Here is a 7,628-nt window from a genome sequence, read left to right as displayed (position 1 = left end):
CTCGGCGCTCACCGCCGGCAGCGGCCCCTCGCTCGCGGCGCCTTCATTCAGACCAGCGCCGCCTCGGCCGCCGCCAGCCCACAGTGCACCGCGGCGGGCGCCCGCTTCCGCTTCCGGGTGCGGGGCTGGTGGCGAGGCCAGGCCAGGCCAGGCCTGCGCCCTGCGGGGGACGCCCGGGGCCGGACCGAGACCCGACCCGGCCGGTAGCTGGGGGCTGCGCTGCTCTTAGCCCCTGGGGAACGGGAAGGGTGCTGGCAGCAGCGGGCCGGGTCTTCGGGAACGGCGTGAGGGTAACGGGGGAAACGGCTCCGCCTGGCGGGGGGGGGGGGGGGGGGGGGGGGGGGGGGGGGGGGGGGGGGGGGGGGGGGGGCGCTCCGAGCCGAGCATCGCCCTGTGGCGCGGGTCGCCTGTTCCGAGTTAGCGGGAAAGGGATAGAGGACAAAACAGCCTTGTGCCAGCGCGTAGCTGCGTAATCATGTGAACCTCAAGTGCTGGCTGAGTTTTATTCCGCTTGTTATAGGTAAACGCGACAAATTGACAACCACTCGGGCCGGGTTGCATAAATTCCAATTTATAAAATAATTGAGCAAGTCACAAGTAAGCAAAACAGCGCTGGGCGGCCGGGGAGTCTCCTGCTCCACCAACGGCGCGCGCGATCCCCCCCTCACAGTCTCCTTATATGCGATTCCAGCCCCGGGTATATGTGGCGCTTCCTGTAACTTCTGCGGTTGCGCCGGCTGTTGCTAGGGGGTCTTCTTCAGCCTTCTGGTAGTCGTGGGGATGAAGGCTGGAGTCTTCCTCTGCGTTGTGTGTGGTGACCCTCAGGTCATGCATATATTTTACAATTGTGTGACCTCGCCATTGCCATATTAGGCTATCTAAACTAACATCGCCGCCTCGCTGGCTCCACTTAATTATTTCAGGCGGGGTACATGCCCTCATTGCAGGATGTTGTGGTTTTAGCCCGTAATTAGCGCCTAGTTTCATCGTAAAATCACTTCCCGATTTGATGTAACAAACTAGCACCTATCACACGCTTGTCTCAAAAAAAGATATAGTGGAGCTGAAAAGATTCACAGGGAGGCAAGAGGTGAGAGGTGAGGAACGCTTTTCACCCGAAGGGGACTAACTAGAGTGGGGCTCTTCAGCCTGGAAAAGATAGGGCATAATGGGGAGCAGCCTGGACAGAGGGTTGGTGACAAGCTGCTCACGGTGCCTTCCCGTTGCAGATCGTGCGGCCAGTAATAGGAAACTAGCAGTAACTTGGTGCAAAATAGTTGGAGGGGCTCCTGGTTCAACAGGAACTGGAGCTGTGTAACTCATTGGTAAAGGATGTTTGTGTGTTTTGTGTTTGTGGATGCAAAAAGTTTGCATAAACTTAAGGGAAGATGAGGCAAGTTCTTAGAAGAGAAATTAATTGAAGGTTACCAAAGTAGCAAACCACATCAGACTCAGGAAATGTCCTCAGCTGAAACTAGTTGGAGGCTGGGACAAACGTGCTTACTCTGTTACTTTTCTCTGCGTGTTTCCTTATGGCCTGGGCTCGAGGTGGGATTCGATGGATCCAGCTAACAGTGCAGCCGTTCTTCCATTCTGTATGTAACAGGTTTGCTACTGTAGAAGATGCCTCTGTAAGTGTCCTTTTCTTTCTTTTGTAAAAAGGCATGGCCATAAAAATCTGTCTCTGCAATTAGAGTCACATAAAACCCATATGTCTGTTTAGACAGAATCCCAGTGAAAGCCCTCTATGGGATAAAAATGGTCTGCCTATGTGGATTCAGTTTAAGAATTGTAGCCTAATAGTATTTGCCTTGTAGCAAATGGTAGTTTATTTTCCGGTTACTTACATTTCATAGTGTTCTGTCTGGACTTTCTGCTTTTCCATAAGCCAGGCATGCACTTTTAAGAGTTGATAGATGCAACAGCTTACAGAACTAATTGCTTTTCTGTGTTCAGATGCAATAAAAATTCCTTAGGCGTGTGTGAACACACCAAAGCAACTGAAATAATTTGATCTGTCCAGGATATATGACAACCTTTGTTATGCAGTGACCATGTTTCCTGYTGCATTTTATCACTCCAGATTTTATTAGACATAGGGTTTTTTTTCCCCCAGAATATCCTCTGATGGTAATTGAGGCCATCAGTTAAGTAGTTTGTATATTTGAGTCTTTGGGTTCTCATACTACATTAGAAGTTTTTGGATGTTGTCATTAAGACTATTAGATATTAATCTTTTCATTCTAGTTAAAATTAACACAGTCTTGCTACATCAAAAGACAATAATTATTTCAATTATTTTCTATAACTGTTCAGTTCCATTAAAACATTACTGTGTGATGTTCTGAAAATAAGGAACTAGTTTTTCCGTAATAGAACAAGCAACAGTTAGACACCAGGTGTTGCAAGAGACCAGCTGCAGAAGAAAATGAAACTCAAGTGTAAGAAGTCAGAATCATTTTCAGAAAGAGCAGGAAGGAAAAAACAGCCACAAGTGGCTCAGCTTCTGATTTCAGTAAGATTAGGAGCAAGGTACAGTGAGGTCAGCAGCATGGCAAAATTAGAAATGAAACCATTTGCAGAGGTGAAGAGGTATAAAAAGAGGTATAAAAATATGTTGTGGACTCTGGTATCCTGATTGAGCAATGCTCATCTCTGTCCTTATCATCTAATTTTAAAACTCTGTCATGTTTTAAAACAAAATGAACAGCTACAAAAAGCAAAAATACTTTCATGTAAAGATGCATTGTTAAACTGGGAGTATACATACATCTGCTTTTATTTAGCAATGCAAAAGGCAAGTAAAATATTTGTAATTTTAAGTATAAGGTATGGAGTTAAAATGAGGCATACAGCCAAAATTAGCTTAAGCAGCCATCACCCATAATTTAGCCTTTTGGTGATTCTGGGGTTGGCTGAGCGGGGTTTAGAAAGTCCTGACAAACCAGCATAAGGTGAATAGCTGTTCAGCAGAGCACCTTCAGCCACACTGGAGAGATTTTCCTGAGTTGTGACATTTGTCCCGTTTGCCACATACCTTCTTGCTCCACATCAGGTACCAAAAACTATATGACAGTTTGAGCCAGGAGTCTCTCATTTAATTTGTCAAACGAGAAAGGCATATCTTAGAGTGGGAGAGGGCTGTTCCAATTTTTTTCACCATAATAACTGCTATTTAGCAAGATGACTGATCAATTGATATTTACGTGGGAATAGTGGTTTTCATCCAGGCTTTAACAGTGAGTATGCTACAAATACAACATTAAGACGTGAAAAATAGGGCACAGAATAATCCCTGTTACTGTCATCATTTTTCAATATATTTCTTAGGGAATTTTACATGGGGAAAAAATTAATCACCCAAAAGCCCAGTATTCTCTAGCAGAATAACAGAGGATTCATGCTTCTGGAAAAATGTTGCCTCCCACAGATTCAACCCAAATTTCAAGTGATTCTGTTTACTTTTAAACTGTTTTAGCGCTACCATAATGACATGTTCCTTCTGGTCCGGAAAACTTGGTTATTTACAGCTCATGGTAGGCTGATGTTACGTATTCTGCACAGATGGTTTACACTGGCCTTTGCCATATTAGACATTTTGAAACGCTTTCCACAGACGTATGATAATGGCTTCTGTGTTGCATCAAACATTTTTTGTGAATGAACATACTTTCCTCCTTGACTATGTTGCATTCATACTTAAGATCGCTTTTTCCTGTTGTACCAGCAGAGGGCACTGAGTTACYAGATTCTTCACTTGACTTTCAAAAGCCTACACTTCCTTGTTTGAACAGCAAAAACGTAGATGGACTTAGTTGTCGTTTCAAGAATTGCTTTGAGAAAGCAACTGTAAATGTTTTACACAGACAACAGAAGACTCTTTCAGTATACATACTGAATAGCTGTTGATCAGCTCTCAATATTTTCTCTGGTCTCATTTTCTTCACTTCTTCCCATCCAAGCAATGAGGGCTATTTTGAGAGTCTGCTGTGCTAGGCAGTCTAGAACAGGATGATGCTGACTGTGGCAATATCATCCAAGAATATGGGAAACTGTGTTAAGGATTAGGACCACTAATGATACCTGGCTATTCCCAAGAATGGCACTATTGCCTTTTAACTAATTCTTTCTCTTGGCACCACAGTTTTTGACAAATGAATTGCAGATGATTATCTTCTCTTTAGTCAAATCAATTATTCTCAAAAAATGATTCAGGAATAAAGGCTTCACTGTATATGTATACTGAGGCACAGCTTCTACTTTAAGGAATTTACACTACTGCATTACCAGGCATGAAACCTATTTTAATAGGCTATGAAATAACATTATCTTAGGTCTTTTCTGTATATCAGTTCTCTTTTATCTAGAGGCATTCTCATGCCTATGTGCTCATCATGGTATCCAGTTGCCATATTAAATCCTTTTCGTGGCAGAGCAGACACTGTGGTCATGAAGCTGTTTTCCCAAGATGAGATTCATCCTTTGTGCTGTGGGCTGATTTCAGTTCAGTTGCGTTGTTTGTTTGTGGCAGTGGAGGGCTGAGGTTGTGTTTTGCCTTGACTTAAAAGAAAAAAAATAGGTTGTTTTCCTACTTACAGAGTGACCATTTACCCAAATTACTGCTGATTAAGAATCTTGCACTTATAATGTCATATATGAATACTGTAAATAACTAATTTAAGTACATCAGCCATCTCACCTGTTCTAAGCAAAGAGGAACAAATAAGCATTTTGCCTGAAGGAAGAGCATATAATGTGGCTTTCTTCTGTACAGATATAGGTCAACGACTCCATTACTGTTCTGGTTCAGTATAATATTATTTTCTATGTGTTCAAAAGAAATATTGAATGTAATATGAAAATAAAAACATCCCTCAGGATGTTCCTTGAAATAGACATTTCTGACTCTCTAATAAACAAATATTCTTAAAAAACAAAGAAGACTACAACTGGATTTAAGTGAAAGTAATTACGAAAGAAGCTAACTATGGATGCACACTTGTTTCACACAAGATCATTTTTCTACTGCATGGTAAAAGCCTTAACCTAGAAAGAAACTTGATCCTATGAACTAGAAAGTTATGGTATAAATAATGTAACATAGCAAAATATGGGGGGGGGGGGTTATTTACTGATTCAATTAATTCATTGCTTGTTTTTTTGTTTTTTTTTAATGTTCACAGCAAACAGTTTGTGTTACTCATTATTTATATGTTCAGGTTGACTAGTACAATGTTACTTCATGATCGATTTATTTTCAGCATATATAAAGCTTTTGTGGGGAGGGGTTAGTACTATTTAATTCTAAAAATATATTTGAACTTCATTGTTAGTCTAGTCATCTTTTGTGCTAATAGTACTTAGATTCTAATAGCATCAGAAGCAATAAAACACTACAGTGAAAATACACTTTTAGATTTAACTGAAGATTAAGTTATGGCTGCTTATGGTTAGGTTCTCTAATACATATGTAGGCTTCTGCATTTAAAAATGCTGAGCATGCACTGACTCTTATAAAAATCAAAAGAAAATGCTAAGAGCTCAACATTTTTTAATTCATGCCTGCTTGCCTGCTTGTTTAGTGTCAACAAATAATTAAGAACGTAGCTTCTGAGACAAAGAAATTTGTTTTCCCTGTTTGAAAATGAAAAGCAGCCTTCAAAGGAAATTTATTTTATTCCTTGTGTGTATACAAAAAAGGGAAGTCCAAACAAACTTTTAAGTGCTCCCGTATTTTTGAAAAAATAAAATGGCATTTATAGTGTTCTTGCTATAGAAAGCTTTGAGAACTCAGCAGTAAACAGAACCAGTCCTTAGTCCTCAGGACATTAGGGGGCACTACAACCTCATAGACTTAAAATGATGTAAGCCTGAGTACAGCTACTTTTCCTGTCCAAAGTAAACAGGAAACAACATGAAAATAGCAAAGTCAACTTCTGGAGTTGTTCCTGGTGCAAGACTGTATTATTGTTCTTAACAGAAATTCCAACAAAAAGAGAACCCAGACATCTAGTAGAATATAGACTACACTCTCTTGTCTGTAAGAATAATAAAACCAACAGAATAATGGATGCAATATAAGCAGATCACTTTCAAGTCTTTATTTAAATCTTAAATTTTCTAAAATTCTTTCACGGTTTCATTGTGGGAAAGGATGTTTTCAGCTCACGCCTGTAAGGTATCACAGTGTTAATTCCATCAGTAGAGTAAAACTCTTTACCGGCAGGGACCACACAATGAGCTTTGGATGGAGCCACTTTTTTTTACAGGTCCCTGAATTAGGCGCAGGGTATTATGGCATGTTTGGACTATCAGACTACAAATGTGTGCATACTGTAATGATGACATGTAAAACACCAGTACAGGAGACATTAACAGTTGTAGCTCTGACATGCAGATGTGGCAGGTGATTTACTTAGCAGATCTATCTAGAAAGGAATTGGAAAGATGTGTGTCTGTGCACATATGCCTTTGTACAGAGGAGAAAGTGCCTGTCTGTCCACAGGGTTGCTATTCTTGCAGAAGGACAACAGGCGTGACTTCAAGCACAGACTTGCAGGCCTGAAAAACAAGATGCCTCACTGTTGTTCCTCTGCAGCTGAAATGGCCTTGTGTTTGATGTAACAGAGAGAGGCAGCTGGACAACAGGTTCATGAGCAAGATGCCTGTCATTCACTGACGTGCTAACACTTGTCTCCTCAGAGTCCCTAGGACTTGACCTAGACGCCTGTGACTTGACATCGCCTGACTTGCAGGAGCTGTGAAGGATAATTTGCAGTGGAGATCTACACTGTGAAAAACATCCAGATGTAACATTCAACAATATATCATCTACTGCGTGAAATGAGATCATAGTGGTAATAGTGTGGTTAGGGTATGGATAAAGTAATCRGACAACTAAAAATTCATGATCCAGTCTAATTTATATAAGTGGAAACCATGACTCAGTCTTTGGAGTTGGCCTGCTGAGTGACTCGACTCCACCAAGTAAAACAGTATTCTGTTGCTGAACTTACTAGTGGCTGTACTGTATGAATATGGAAACTGTGGTAAAAATCTTTTCCTGACTGGAGGCTCTGGTTAAAAGTAGCAGAGTAACTGAGCCCCTGGTCAGTGTGAGAGGCAGACTCTAGAGCAGTCAATAACTGCTAGTGGGTTATTGCTCCCCCTACCACCTGAAATATCCAGGAGAGGGTGTTTCAACCTAAAAACCTTCTGCTTACATGAAGATCAAGTTCTGGTTTGCTATACCAGCAATGAAAAAAAATCTGTTTCTCATGTGATCTGCCAAGCAAAGTAAAGAATAATGCCCAGACTATCTGACTTTCTTCCTGCATTGTAAGTTTGAGCTTACGGATATATGTGATATAAAGCCTGTGAAGAATAATACATGTATGAGCTATAACATTAGTATATACAAACCTATTTTTATTTATATGCCTGTATTAGACAAATTATGCAATATATTGTACAAATATAAATGAAGGCCACAGTCTCTCTCTTGAAGTGTTTATGCTCTTGAAAATACCCCAAGAAACCAGCCAAAGGCAAAGGAAAGAAATACTGAGTACAGCAATGTCATCAGCCTAGTAGGCATACAGGCTCTTTTATCAAATCTGATTATATAT

The 7,628-nt window shown here is 41.1% G+C and overlaps 1 protein-coding gene across 1 annotated transcript in view; it reads right to left on the bottom strand.

The window, feature by feature from the left end:
• The window catches only part of RNGTT (RNA guanylyltransferase and 5'-phosphatase), a 197,543-nt gene extending 197,499 nt beyond the window's left edge, over positions 1-44 (bottom strand). Inside the window, exon 1 of the mRNA XM_026084500.1 lies at positions 13-44. The gene's annotated coding sequence lies outside the window, so the exon portion shown is untranslated. The remainder of the gene's footprint in view (positions 1-12) is intronic.
• Between the last annotated feature and the right edge of the window lie 7,584 nt (positions 45-7,628).

Source organism: Apteryx rowi, unplaced genomic scaffold (assembly GCF_003343035.1).
Source record: "Apteryx rowi isolate R43461 unplaced genomic scaffold, aptRow1 scaffold_643, whole genome shotgun sequence".
Lineage (NCBI taxonomy): Eukaryota > Metazoa > Chordata > Aves > Apterygiformes > Apterygidae > Apteryx > Apteryx rowi.
Note: the sequence above shows the minus strand (reverse complement) of the source record. Positions and strands in the feature narration are given on the sequence as shown.